This window comes from Balaenoptera acutorostrata, chromosome 5 (genome assembly GCF_949987535.1).
Source record: "Balaenoptera acutorostrata chromosome 5, mBalAcu1.1, whole genome shotgun sequence".
Lineage (NCBI taxonomy): Eukaryota > Metazoa > Chordata > Mammalia > Artiodactyla > Balaenopteridae > Balaenoptera > Balaenoptera acutorostrata.
Window position 1 is genome coordinate 76,307,579 of NC_080068.1, and position 14,649 is coordinate 76,322,227.

A 14,649-nucleotide genomic window follows, 5' to 3' on the forward strand; every position below is an offset into this window, starting at 1 on the left:
AAAAGATGACTAAGATCCTTTGTTCCTTTAGCAAGCATGTATTATGCATCTGCTGCAAGCCAGCTAATTGAATGGTGGGATAAAAAGGTGTAGTGAATGAAGGATACCCCCAAAGTAACCATAGAAATGAGTTAAAAGATTTACAACTGTCATGACACTCTTTCACAGAGAGGGTGTGTGAGCATAGTGATGCTTCATGTGATCAATATTTGAGAATTCCCAATACATGTCATTTTGCTTAGTGTCATCTGGAGATATTAAGTGTGGCAGAACTAAATTATTTTAGGTTTTCTAGTCTATAGTGCATCATTCTTTTTTTATTTTTTCATTATATCATTTCAAAAACAATGAGAACTGAATCATTTGCCTACCTTACAGCCATAGGAAAGTTTGCAGAGATCAGAGTGTACTTTTGAAGTTAGTGAAATATTAGCTGCCTGGGTCTCTACTCACATAGTTTCATTAGAATGTGAGTAAAGGCAACAGTTTCATTCTTTACTCCTCACTGGAACCCACATCTTTCAGTGCTCTCATCCTCTGGGTAGTAAGCTCCCTAAAGGCAGAGATTTTTGTCTGTTTTGTTTACTAGATATACTGAGGACATTGCCTGGGGCATAGTAGGAGCTCAGATATTGGTTGACTTAAATGAATTTTATGAGCTAGAGATGAGATGACCTACAGATGTGTTATAATCAGACCTACTTGATATCTTCCTACTGGAACCTGAGCACCACAAAGGGAGCGATTTTTTTGTGATCTGTTCACTGCTGTATTCTCTGCACTTAAAGCTTTGCCTGCCATATAGTCGCCCTCCATGTTTGTCAGATGAACAGGTAACTGTTTTTAATAGAAGAGCTTAAATTTGTTCTCTTGACTGTAGAAGTAACACCTGCTCATTGAAGAAAACTCATGTGGCAAAAAGGTGTCAAAGAGGACAGTAAAAATCACCCCAAACGATGCCATCCAAATATAATCATTTAATATATATGTTAACATTTAATCCATTCCAGCTATTTTCCAGGAGAGGAGAAGTATATTTATTTGTTAAGAAAAATCAGATCAGACTCCACATTACTTTTAATCTTTTTTTCCCACTTAGTATTTCATGGACATCCTTGCCTATCAAATATAGTTTATGTAAACTCCACAAAGGATGGGATTTTTAATTTTATCTTTTCTAGTTTTATTGAGATATATTTGATACATAATCATATTAGTTTAAGGTGTACAACATGATTTGATATTTGTATATACAATATTTCAAAATGATTACCACAATAAGATTAGTTAATATTCGTCACCTCACATAGTTACAGCTGTCTTTCCTAGTGATGAGAACTTTTAAAATCTACTCTCTTACCAACTTCAAATATACAATACAGTCTTGTTAACTGTAGTCACCATGCTGTGCATTACATCTTCAGAACTTATTTATCTTATAACTGGAAGTTTGTATTGTACTTTTGACCACCTTCTCCCATGGGAAGGAATTTTTTTGTCTACCGTCACTACTCATATCCTCAGTTCCTAGAGCACTGCCTGGCACTTGGTAGGGCCTCAGTAGTTATTTATTGAATGCATAGATCATGAATTTTATGGCAGCTTAGCATTATACGTGTTATTGTATAATAATTTACTAAGGAATCCTCTGTGGGTGGGTATTTAGGTCATTTAAAGTTGTTTAAAAAAAAAAACCACTCTTGAATAAGCACCTTTATACATCGTTGTACACTTTTCTGATTCTTTGTGAAAATCTTTGAGAAAAGGGATTTCTGGGGCAAAAGTATGTACCTTTTTTTTTATAATGAGGGCAAAAAAAATGCAAGAAAGATTATTGAAGTTTACAGCCTCACTGAAAATGAACAAGAGTGCCTATTCCTTTACCCCTTCTCCAGCACCAGATAGTCTTCTTTATCCTTGTGAATATACGATGCAAAAAAAAAAGAAAAAAAAAACTCTTTACGTTTACATTGCTGTACTTATAAGGTTGAATGCATTTTGATTAGTTTAATAATTATTTCTATTTTTTTCTGAATTGTTTATTCATTGTAAGTTCCTTTATGAAGATTGTCTTGTATTGAGTTTTAAGAGCTTATCATATGTTAAAGACATTAACTGTTTTCTCTGTTCATAGTTTATCTTTTAACTTTTTTTTGGTATTTTCTCATGTACATAGTTACTTTTTATAAAGTATAGTCTTTCAGTTTCTTTCTTAAAATTTCTGGTTTAATATCATATTTCTCGTGTCAAGATAGTGATAATTTTTCACTTATATTTTCTTCTTCTAGTACTTTTAGGTTTCACTTTAAACAGTTACATGTGTAATTCCTGTGGGATTTATCTTGTTATGGATGTGAGGTAGGGGTCTAATTTTATTTTTTCTCAATTATCTAACTGACATGATAACCATATATTTTATAATCTATTCGTCCCTCACTGGTTTGAGGTGTTTCTTTTATGTGCTAAATTTACATATATAGTTGAGTCAGTCTCTGGCCTGGAGTCAGTATCTCCCTCCCCTTCTCTCTCCCTTTCCTCTCTATTTTGGTTTGTTTTGGCCCCTAGTATCAAATTCCTTTATTGCAATTAATAAAAATTGTCCTCATAACTGTCCTATCACTGCTCTTTCCTCTAATTTTAGGGGCTATTTTCATGCTTATTTTTCCATTTAAACCAGTGAGTGCATCATTGAATAAAGTAAATGTGTTGGGATATTTCTTGGTATCACATTAATTTTATAAATTTATATTGAGAGAATTGACATCTTTCGTATACTGACTTGTTTAAGCTTAGTTTGTTTCTCCATTTATTGGTTTTTCTTTTATGTGCTGGGGAGAGTTTTCTTAAATAAATCCTGTGCATTTTAATGATTTATTCCTAGATGATTTATATTTTATGAAGATATTGTGTATAGGGTCCTTTCTAAAATTATATGTTCTTACTTGCGACTGTTAGCACATGTAAGGTGGAAGCTGTTGATTTTGAAACTGACCATCAGTCTGAATTCTTTTATTTTAAATAGTTTTTCAGTTAATTTTCATCTCTGTAGGTTTTAAAATTATATATCAGAAAGCAAAGTATTTTTAAACAAGGTTTTCAATTAATTAGACTTGACCAGGTATATTTTGGTTACACTACTTTTTTCAGCAAGGTTTGTTCATTTTTATGTGCTGAAGTTTTGTGGACTCGGGTTCCAACTTACTAAGGTTTCACGTAGCCCTTACGTAATAGCCAAGATATTGCTCTTTTTTATCCTTTTTGCTAGGGTTAGGGGTCAGAATTTAGACCAGCTGGGATTTAATGAATTGTTCTGTAAAATCTACTCATTATCAACTTGGCATTCATGCCTTAGATCAGCACTGAGAGAAATAAAATGTGAGCCATAAGCACTAGACACATATGTACTTTTAAATATTCTCTAGCTACATTGTAAAAATAAATAAATAGGTGAAATTAATTTTAATAATACATTTTCTTTAACTTAATATATCCAGAATACAATTTCATCATGTCACTGATATAAAAATTAAGAATGAAATAGTTTGCATTCTTCTTTTTTTTGTACTATTTCCTAAATCTGCTGTATATTTTATATTTACAATACATCTCAATTCACACTAGTCCCATTTCACATGCTCAGTTGACACATGTGGCTAGCGGCTGCTTACTGGACAGCACAGCTGTAGATTATACCTCTAGCTTGGGCTTACATGTAAGGATTTACTAGAGTTTTTTAGAATATAACATTTTATAACGGAAATGAGGCTCAAAGTAATCTTATTAAAAGTACATGTGTAGATATACTTCTCTCTTAAGTAGAGATTTAGGCCTTTAACTTACTTCTTTCCAACACAAGACCTTTTCCAGTGTTCTCATAAAACCTCACAAAATGTGTTAGTGCTTAGATAATACTGCTTTTGACACAGCCCTCGTGGCAATTTAGAGGTTTTACGTAAGTTCATTGTGGCATCTTTTGAAGCCTGTTGTTTTGATCCCATTAAAAACAATTCTTTTTAAATAGATTTGATAAAACCATTCTGCCCTACCTTCCTATTAGTTTTCATTTAAATGTTAACATGAAATGTGTGTACATAGGATAGTAACTTCGGGTACTATGCTTTTATATACATCATTGCCATCAATTTTGTTAATCTAAGAGGACTAAAGAACTTGGCTTCATGGGTCATTTACACATTGAATTAACTGGGCAAAGGGAAGTGGTTGTTTTGAATTGAGCCTCTTTGTTGTTTTGCCTAAGCCATCTTTGAAGATGACTTATCTTGATCCATTTGGGGTTGTACTTCATGGGACTGGGTTAGTCAGGTGACAGTTTAGCGGGAGACTGTTGCTAAGAAGGCCAAAGGCAATCTAGGCTCTGGACCAGGAAACCAGTTCAGTGGGCCAGACCTAATTAGAATACAAATTGGCCTTCATGAGTGAAGCAAGCAAACTGGTTTGCAGGGGTGAATCAGAAAGATGGTTTGTTCTGACACCAGTTTAGAATAGTTGAGCTTCTGTAATTGGTTTAGGTCACTGGCTAACTCTGGTCTTAAAGTAAAGCCAACTTGGTTTAGAAGAAATCTCCTTCTAGCATCTGCAGCCCATCTTTTCCCCTTTTCCCTCCCTCACCCCCATATAGAGTTAGCCCTGCCCCAGCCCTGAAATTCTTAGCAGTAGGAGACTTTTAAGGAGCTATGACTTAGCAGTTTAAGGATTGTGGCTTGAACCACCCTGTCACCATTTCCTTGACTCTGAGTGCTTGTTACAGCAACTTAGAGCTCCGGAACTGGGGGCCCTGCCTTGCTCTGAGAGAAGAGACTCTGGTCCCTGACTCCAGGGTTCTGCACTTGTGAGGAGTTTCAGTGCCAAACCAGGCTGCCAAGGGCTCTGAATATCATTTGCTTTCACTTTCCCCATTGTTGCCCTTGGCCAGCTCCTCTGGACACGCTCGTTGCCCCATGTCGGAGTTCTTTGGTTCTGAGTGCACCATTTTGGTTCTGAGTCCATGACCATTCTTCCTGGATCCCTTGCTCTGCTGCCATATTGTCATCCTGATGGCTGTGACTAGTTGACCCTTTCCAGCCTCTTCTCGTCTGTCTCACTCTACTTTTAAAATCAGACCATGTCCTATCCCTGACCAAAGAAATGAAACAGATCTCTCTCTACAGATTTTACCCAAATTTGATGTGTCGTTTTATACCTTAAGCTTAAGTTGGATTCAGTCCACCATTAATGCCAGAATGGTTGTGATGAATGTTCTCAGGTGGACTCACTCGACTTTCATAACTTTTTTTCCCCCACATTTGTGAGTCAGGGTTAGAGAAACGACATGAGAAAGAATGACTCTGCCATCTTTAATGCAGAGTGTGTCCACTGTGGTCAGGGCAGTGGAAGGATTGTGTGATGTGGTTAGTTTTATAGTCATGTGTACATCAGTGGTGTTCAACCCTGGCTACACAGTGAATCAAATGGGAATTGTCTAAACAGTACTGATGCCTGGACCCATCCCAGACCAATGGAATCAGTCAGTCTGGTCCATTGGGCATATGGACCAAGCATTGATATTGTATCTTCCAGGTAATTCTGATGTGCAGTAGTGTGGAAAAACACTGGTGTAGATCCTTGAATTTCCTTGTTTGCAGAGAGGAGGAGGAATAGATTGTATAAAGTCATGTAGATTGCCAGCCAAGAAACTAAGAGCGTATGGATATTTTTTTGGTAGATTTTTTGTCTATTGCCCAGTTACTTAATGGGTCTAATTACACTTCTCTAAATTTCCCCTCAGAAATGATAAAGTTCATACGATGATACTCAGTTATTCGGTTTTGAAGACTTTAAAATTCTGAATTAAACATTTAATTCAGTACAACCAAATGAAGAGTAAACACATTCAGTTTATTTTTAGCTGGTGCTATATCTACTCTGGGAGTTTGATGAATATGAGCCTCTCTGCAGTGTCATTTCTAGTTTTTGCTAACCTACTTACTTTTGTAATTAATCTCTTTACACATCCTGTATTTGTAGCCTACATATGTATAGTTATTTGCACCTGGAAGAAATACCTTAACTTGGTAAAAGTCTCTGAAACTTCTGTGGCTGCGTTTATTTTCAATGGGGTTATTTTCTTTAGTTTACAATTATTAATTTATCTCATCATGATGTTGATAGGTCTTTTACAGGTTAATGTACAGAAAACAAAAACTTACCACGAGCCCCAAATTAGCCAGTGTGATTTCTCTGTGGCCTCATGGTTAGGTGCTGGGGTCTGCTTCAGGATGTGATGATTATTTCAAACTTTGAGGAGTAGAAAACAAGCTCCACGGTGCTTTAGATCAAGTGTATTGTGTCCAACCTTTGTGGGATTGTTTTTTTATTTTATATTCTTTTCTATCTTTATCGTTTCTGCATTTAGACTTTACTTTTTTAGGTGATAATGTTACTTGTACTCTACAGATGGAAATCTTTTGTAGAAAGCCAGGATTTGATTGGGGGAGGGGAGTGGAGTTCTGAATCACTGGCTTAGTTTAACCCCAGATGGCGGCTTATTCGTGTGTTTTTGTTTAAAGTTCAATGAAAGAATCATTACATGACTTGGCCTTTTGTTGACTTCCAAGTGAATATAATTAGCAAAGAAGGAGGAAGGCCCTCTTAATTTCCCCAGGTATCCAGCTAAATCCCCCTTGATCTTATTAAGTGACTTTTTCTGTGGAATTTATCCTTATGGTTGGTGAGTGAACTACTTTTCTATGGTTTAATTTTAACTAAGTCTGAATATGTACCAAGGTCTTCAGTCTGAATTAATAGTTTTCTTTATAAGATTTCAGACATTCTTCCATATATTCAGCTGGAATTGTCTTTATTTTTTAATTCTATTGACACAAGCTAATAGAATCACCATCTTTACTGTTTATACTTCATGTGTCTTTAGTCTATTTGGTACCAGACTATTTGATATAGTAGCCACTTAAAGAGTAGAGTACATTTGTTGTGTGACACAGTAACAAAACTTGAGACTATAACTCACTTAATGCTGTCCCACTTTCCTCAGTATCTTAAGCTACTGCCCTGTAAATAATTGACCGGAGAGAAAATGAAATAAGGCACTTGAGACTCCCAACAGGCCTGGAGTGATATCTGACTTTTGGGTCTTCTGAGCTGTGTGGCCTTCGGCAAGTCACATCACCTCTCTAAGACTCCTGTTTTCCTTTCCCAAAACAGTAATAATATCTACCCATTAATCATCTGCCTGTTGACTAGAGAGTAGACCAAGCCTGGCTGCATATTGGAATCTTCTGAGGAGCTTTAAACTAGCTGATCCTTGGGTTCCGCCCCTAGAGATTCTGATTTCATCTTGGGGGTAGAAGTTGAAACAAAGAAAGATGATAGTGACTTGGACTTCTGGGTATCAATGGAGGTGATTAGATGTGGTCAGATTCAGGATATATCAATAGTTTGAAGGTAGATCTAATAGCTTTACTGATGGATAGGATGTGGAGTGTTAAAGATGTGGAGAATGACTAAAGTTTTGGGCCCTGAGCCCAGAACGATGGCATCATTTACTAAGATAGGAAACACTGGGGCAAAGGACTGAAAACCTCCTTGCATCTTAGAAAAGAGTGAGAAGATCCATATGTGCCAAAATATGTATGTTTACGTACATTTTTTTTATTCTTTTGGAAAGAGTATTGCATTTATCCTAAATTCCATCTACTTCTTCCATCTTCCTTTTCTCTTAGTATTCTTTAGAAATTCAGTAAACATAACTATTAGTGTCTTAACCTGTTCCTCATTTCTATGGATTTTAGACATCTAAGAACTGTATGGAATAATGTTTGGGATTGATCATTCTATTGCTGGGACTTTTCACTCCATAATCAGAGTTGATGATAACAGTCTTTATGTCATCATTGTGTTCTTTTGACTCTTGAGGTGCTCCACACTGCAGGGACATCTTTCAGAGGGGAAAATTAAAGCACTTGCTATAAAGTAGATGCCAAGCAAATGTTACTTGAATTTGCATCTGGTGTGTGACTGGGAATAAGATCAAGCTGTTCAGATTTTGGAAGCTGAGCTTTTAACATGCTGGCGTGGTCTTGAAATCTCCGGAGTTTTCTTATTATCATGTCCAGGCCCATTGCATGTTGCTCAGCAGTGGCCACAGATACCCCAGCAGATCTAAGGGGCTGATATCATGTTTGTGGTTAGCGGTGGTAGCATGTGGTGGCACAAGCATTGCATTACGAGGCTCTTTCTATGCTGGGTGGTTTTTATTTATGGTGTCAGAAGGTTCTTGAAGCAACTGTGCAATCCGTCCTCTCATCGTTCTTGTTCTACCTGTGAATTGGGTAGGGCTGATGACAGTTGCACGCATGTGTAGGTGTCATTGCTTTAATGTCAACCAGCGCTGTGCTGGGTCTTTGAAGTCTTTGCAGCCCACCCGCTGTCATTCACACGTCCTGGTGTAATCTGCTGAGTGGAGGCTTCCGTCTCCTTTTTGAGCCACATCCTGACAAACTGAAGGTAGCTGTGCCTTCCTTGCTTTTGTGCCGGTGACTCCTGTTTCTCTGAGCCTGACTTGCCTAACCAGTCTTGGTGGGTTCTTTAATACTGCCCCACGGTGCTTATGACACACGAGCCATCCCAGAGCCACGCCTGCTCTCAGGGTCATGTTGGGGCGTGGTGGACTTCTCCAGTGCTCCTTTAGGGATGTCTTATTTTTCTAGCCAGGTTCCTGGACTTGTTGGATACTTCACATGCCAGATTGTGACACTGCTTGTCATCAATAGGCAGAGGAAAGTGTCACCTCTTTCCTGATCCTGGGTAGTGTCTGGTTCTATAGAATAAAAAGCTGTTCTTGCTCGTGAGTGAGTGATTCATGTTGCTGTGTGTGCCGCGCTGACTTCTCCAAAACCACAGATTAGCAGGTAGGCTTTAGTTTCTTCAGAGTGTTTTTGACACTTGAGACAATGTTTTTAAAAAGGTGAATTTTTTTTTCTCTCTTGCACAATCACAATGGAGATAAGCAGGTGCCCATCAAATTCCACTGACTCATTCTGAGAACAATACAGCAGCAAAATGATGTTATTTGGATGCTTCTGCTTCTTTTGATAAAAGGAGGACTAGTCTTGGAACCAGTCATTTTTATGTTATAAAATGCATCAATAGCGCTAAAAATAAAAGTTGTAATAATTCAGGTAACCTCACAGTTGTTTATTATTATTTTTTCCAGTATGTTTCAAGAGCTGGCTTATTCAGAACTATAATTCATTTATATCTTCCTATGAATGCGTTGCTAGTGAAGTTAGTGGAGTTACCTACCCTGCAAGCATTTTTATCCACTAATTCAATAATTCTTTTTTTCCATATACAAAGTGACTAAAGCTTGCTTGTGCCTTGGCACTATATTAGTGGTTCTCTGATGACCTCATAACTGTCTTTAAAAAAAAATCTTTTTAGGAAGATTGCATCATGGAACTCTAGACTTGGAGGGAACTGTGTACGCCGTCCCTGGTACAGCCCTCTCCAATTGGTTATCCAACTCCTGATCGAGCTCTGTGACGGGAATCACGCCCCCTTGTAAAACAGCCCTTTCCATTCTCACACGGTTCTAATTCTTAGCAAGTTCTTTCTTGCTAAGAAAGCAATAAAGGTGATAAAACCATTTGTTTTCTACACGTCTTGCTGGGCCAAATGCCCCCATATTATATTTGCACAGTTGATTTTTATAGGCCTTAGTATAGGATCTTCAATTTATTCAACCTCTCAAAACCTTCCTGAATTGATTCGTTCATGTCATCTGCACATTTATTAATCGTGCCATGTATGTCCTTATCTTACTCTATCATTGGGACCCAGGCAGTCTGGCTCCAGATCACTCCGGAAGTTATGCATCTACTTTAACTATCCAGGGATCCCTTGCATCATAACAGAGCCTCATGAGACTCAGTATTTGGGCTCTCTCACTCTGCCCGGTATTACCCTGGTTTGTTCTCTGTATATCTACTCCATTCTCTTCACACCTTCACCATACATGTGGCTTCATTGCGGGGTGCCGCGACCTGCCTCCAGCCTAACTCTCCAGGCTCAGCCTGGTCCCTGCTCAGTGCTGAGTCTGCCTGCTTGCGTCTCTGGACCACAAGTCCACTTTCTCAGAAAGAAGTCCAGTTGGCCCTGCTGGTCAGGTGCGCCTGTTGATCATGACTCCCAGGGCCAGGGAACTAGGCCAGGAGAGGGGAGGAGGGGCAGGAGCCAAGGGTGACCCAGACTAGACTGCTTCAGAAGGGCTTGTAGGAAGGGGGGAACCAAAGGAAAGCTCCAGTATGAGTCCCCTTGTGGATGTTTGTCAACCAGTTGTGAATCCACATTGTTACCTAATCATGGGATCCAGTGTCTCAGTTTTTTAAGAACAGGGTGAGTCTAATCTGTTGAAGTTCAAAATGCTAAGGGTTTGGCCAATAACATTATCGTTCAAGTTTAAGTTAATATAAAGGACCTTTTTTATAGGGGAAAAATTCCTTTTACTCTCTTGGGTATGAGAAACACCACTTTAAAAACAACAAACCTCTACTCAATGTTAACTGAATTCTCAATACAAAAGGGAAATGTTCCTTTTAACTTTTGAATTATTTTCAGAAATTAACCTTAAATCCTTTAGAAGCTGTAGATCTCATTATATAAATATGTGAATTCTGAAAGCATGTCTCTAGACTGCCCTTTTCATGATCAGTAGTTTATAATGTACAGGATCCATCTACTTTCCTTTTTAGAACATTAGGACCTTTCTCATTCACCATGGTTCTTCTGCGGTTAGTGACAGTTCACTTAATTCTTCGGCAAGTTCTCATGGTTCTATAGATTTTAAAATGCTATATATGTATGTATACACACATACACACACACGCTACAAGATATGAATCTATTTAGAACAGCTAGGTGCTACCTTGTCTTTTTTCTTTTTAAAATAATTCCCTACCTTCTCTTTTGCTTTAGTTCCTCCAGCTATTTGTTCCAACCTTCCTAGTTTTAGGATGATTATCCTTGATGGAGAATGAAGTGAAGCCGGAGAAGTAGGAGTTGAGGAGTTCTGCTTTTTATTGTCCGTTAACATTACACCATCTATTGCAGGCAGCAGACCTATCCCATCAATTCCTTGTATTCCAAATGGAAGGAAGAAAACACTTTTGTAATCTCTAACATTTTTAAAAACACCTTTCCTCCATTTTCAGATGTCTGTACATCTGTTATTATTCGCTATTAAACATGTAAGCCTATTTCCAACCTTTCCCATGATCTTTTTATCTGCTTTTCCTTGTTCAAGGACTTCTTGTGCTGCAACAATAGTCTCTTTGACCACACTTCCCTTTTCCCCCTAGACAGGACCTTTCATAATTAGTCAGCATGTTACTTCAGACAGCCTTCCGGACTTCTTTCTGCCCCTTTTGGGTCTTGATGCTAACTTGAAATACATCCTCTTGAAATCTAGAACACATGTCTTGCTTAGCCTGGTATTTCGCTCTTTGACTGCCAAAAGCTCTTTGGTACAGTTATGTTTTCTACTAGCTTTATCACTTCTGCGTTGATTAGAATCCAGTCCATAGTTAGCAATTCCTCAGCTTGTTTCCTGTACCTTCTCAAGAGATGAATTTGCTGCCAAGACAAGTCAATGATGCTTTTAGCTAATTGAGCCTTCTAGGAGATGCCTGATGGATGTCTGGTGGTCGAAACCCCTCATTGCTAGTGCAGTCTGTTTCTATGCCAATGTTTTATCTATATTGGGAACATACCACTTACTTCTGCTGACTGACCAAAGAATCTATGGGATATCCCCAAGGGGATATCATTATATTCCTTTTATCTTTCATTGTTCTTCTTCCTTTTCCTGTTAAGCATGATTTGGCATTCATAAGTGTTTTCATTATTATTTGCAGTAACTCAGCATGCCCGAGATGATTATTTTTCTAGGTTAGTATCCAAAGCTGGCAGCAGAAGAAATTGAGTGCTTACTGTGTGTGAGGCCCAACACTAGGCATGCATAGGTTTTCATGTAATACCACTTAAGGCTAGCCTTTCCTCTGAATGTCAGTAATACTTTTTTCAGTGTCTGCCACTTAGAATTTGTAGTGCTACTTTTGGAGCTTGTTGCAGTTCAGCATGAGTGCAGGAAGTATTAAGCCATTATTTGTTTTCCTCTTTTAGACAAGGAATAATGTTGATATGTTTTTACACTTGTTTATTTTTAGATCAGTTCCCACAAAGACACGGAAAAATATCACTTACCATGTATGGTAATGACAGGTACTGATAGGAAGATATATTAGTGGGTATCAGGATAGGGACAAGTTTATAAAGTTCTGGGAGTTTTTGGATACCTTATATTAAAATAGAAAATTTAGTAAACATTTATTGCATTCAAGGGACTTCCTTGAAGTGTTATTTATGTTACTTCTCCATATTAGAGTAGTACCTGATAGATACACACATTGCCCTTATGCCTGTCCTGTTCTCAGTGCATAAGTCAGTTGCTATATACCTAAGAATATAGGTCAAAAGATTAATATTGGAGTGTTCAAAAGACCACTGTATATTCAAAACTTTTGTAGGTGACACCTCAAGAAAGAATGGTCAGGGAGACTGCTTAGATATGTAATAGCATCTACAGTGCCATGAAGTAGGGGAACGTCGTGGCTGGAAAAACTGTGTTGAGGTAAAATAGGGCCAGTAGAGAACAAATGGGGTCAGAGGGAGAGGCCAGGTCAAGCTTAGCTGTTGAATGAGTAAATGCATCCAGTAGTGTTAAAGTGTTAGAACTGAGTTGGACTTTATCGATTTCCAAATATTATCCTGGCTCTGGTACTCACTGGCCCTTTGACCATCAGCAGTTCTCCACATGAGAAGGAAGTTTCCTCATCTTCATCATTTTGAGAAGAATTCCTGGGAGTGGGTGGAGTGAACTCTTTTGTAAAATGAAGAACAATTTTTTTGAAGCAGATAACCATGTTTTACATCATCAGGGTAAGTGGATATTTTTTCTTATAACTTAAATGGGCTTGAGGGTAATGAGCTAGCATCACAGTTGCATGAACAAGAAGGTAAAGGAGAGAAAGCTGGGAATGTGGGAAGCTTTTTGGCTGTTGTACAAGTTCCTTAGGATGGAAACCCCTAGATATCCCAGAACATGCTGGACTCAGGGCTTGGATAAGGCAGCTGTTAACATCAGAGATCTTAGCAAGTAGGGCCTGTTGGGGAGGGTTCCAGGCAGCCTCATGATATTTTGGGGAGGCAGGGTAATTGCATTCCAGGTGGTTCCAGGTCATTGTTCCATGCAGAGCAGAAAAGCCAGCTAGTGACTGGGGGACAGAGAACAGGATTCGACTCCTTGAAGAAGAAGAAAGGCCAGGTCCGGGTCCAGTGTCAATGCCTACCTACATTAATTAGATGTGCGGTGGGACAGGACTTGGCTTCCAGCAGAGGACTGAAATGCCTCTGCTTAAATTCCACACTATGGAAGCTGAGCATAATCTTTTTAAGTATGTAGAGTAGTTCCCAGAATCAAATGAAAAGCTTTTACAGGAAGGTCAAGGAGCATGCAAGGCAGCTGGACTAATGGACAGTTACTTTCGGATGCCACAGAATCTGTCTTATCTATGCTTATTAGCCTTTTCGTATGTCTAGACTGTAAGTTGCCTGTGATTAGCTTAGCGTGGCTCATGTGCCCACCTTTAAGTCAAAAAGGGGAATGGTATTTTGATGGACCAGTCCCTCAAGACTGCCTACAGTTGGGGGAGGGGAGTTCTCCAAGGAAAACCAAAGACTCTTTTCAGGAGAAGCAGACGCTGAGCTGGAATGAACAACAGATGTTCACTGCGTAGAGCCTGAATCAGTATTCGGTACAGAGAAGGTGTATTGATGCAATTGAAAATTTCATTTCCCCTCTGGCTATTGCAGTCATGGTCTAGAAATTTGAGATGCATTGCTGAATAGTTTCTATTTAATTTCCATGCTTTTATGGGTGTTTATTTCTTCAGTGCCTATTTGAAACTGTAATATGTAAGTCTTAACCTTTAAAGGACCGAGTTCATTGTTTCCAGAGTGGTGGTTCCTTCCTTTTGTTCCCTCTCTGTCTGAACAGCTGCTGTCAGGCTCACAACTGAAGGTTTGAACTGACCGTTCTGCTCCAACAATGCAGAACATGGGATTTCAAATCTCTTTTGTAGCTCTAGTAACTGCTTCTGTATTTCTAAGTAAATAAACAATCTATATGGTAACCACTAAAAGCAAAATAAATAAAATACAAATGTCTAAATTATTCAGCCAAAGATTGTTTTGCTCCAGAAACTTGAACCAAAAAAAAAATTATAAGTTGAGGACTTTTAATTTATTATTATTTTTCGCAGGGAACAAAATTAAAACATATTAAACCTTGGAAAGGATCATGGGTAATGCTCATAATTTCCTACTAACTAGCACCTAACATTAATCACATCTAAGTTCTGCAGTTGTGCCCCTGAAGTCTCTGGCTAGTTTTCCAGTTAATATTCTTTTATTAGACTGTTGTCTAAAGAATTCATTCTAGCTCAAGAAATGCGAGCAATTAACATGGTCTCTTTAGTGTCTAATATTAGAAGCCATTGAGTAAAAGGATATATAGTT

The 14,649-nt window shown here is 38.3% G+C and overlaps 1 protein-coding gene across 3 annotated transcripts in view; it reads left to right on the forward strand.

Moving 5' to 3' along the window:
• Positions 1 to 14,649, forward strand: part of ATP8A1 (ATPase phospholipid transporting 8A1) — a 233,779-nt gene that overhangs the window by 7,078 nt on the left and 212,052 nt on the right. The gene's annotated exons all lie outside the window — the stretch shown is intronic.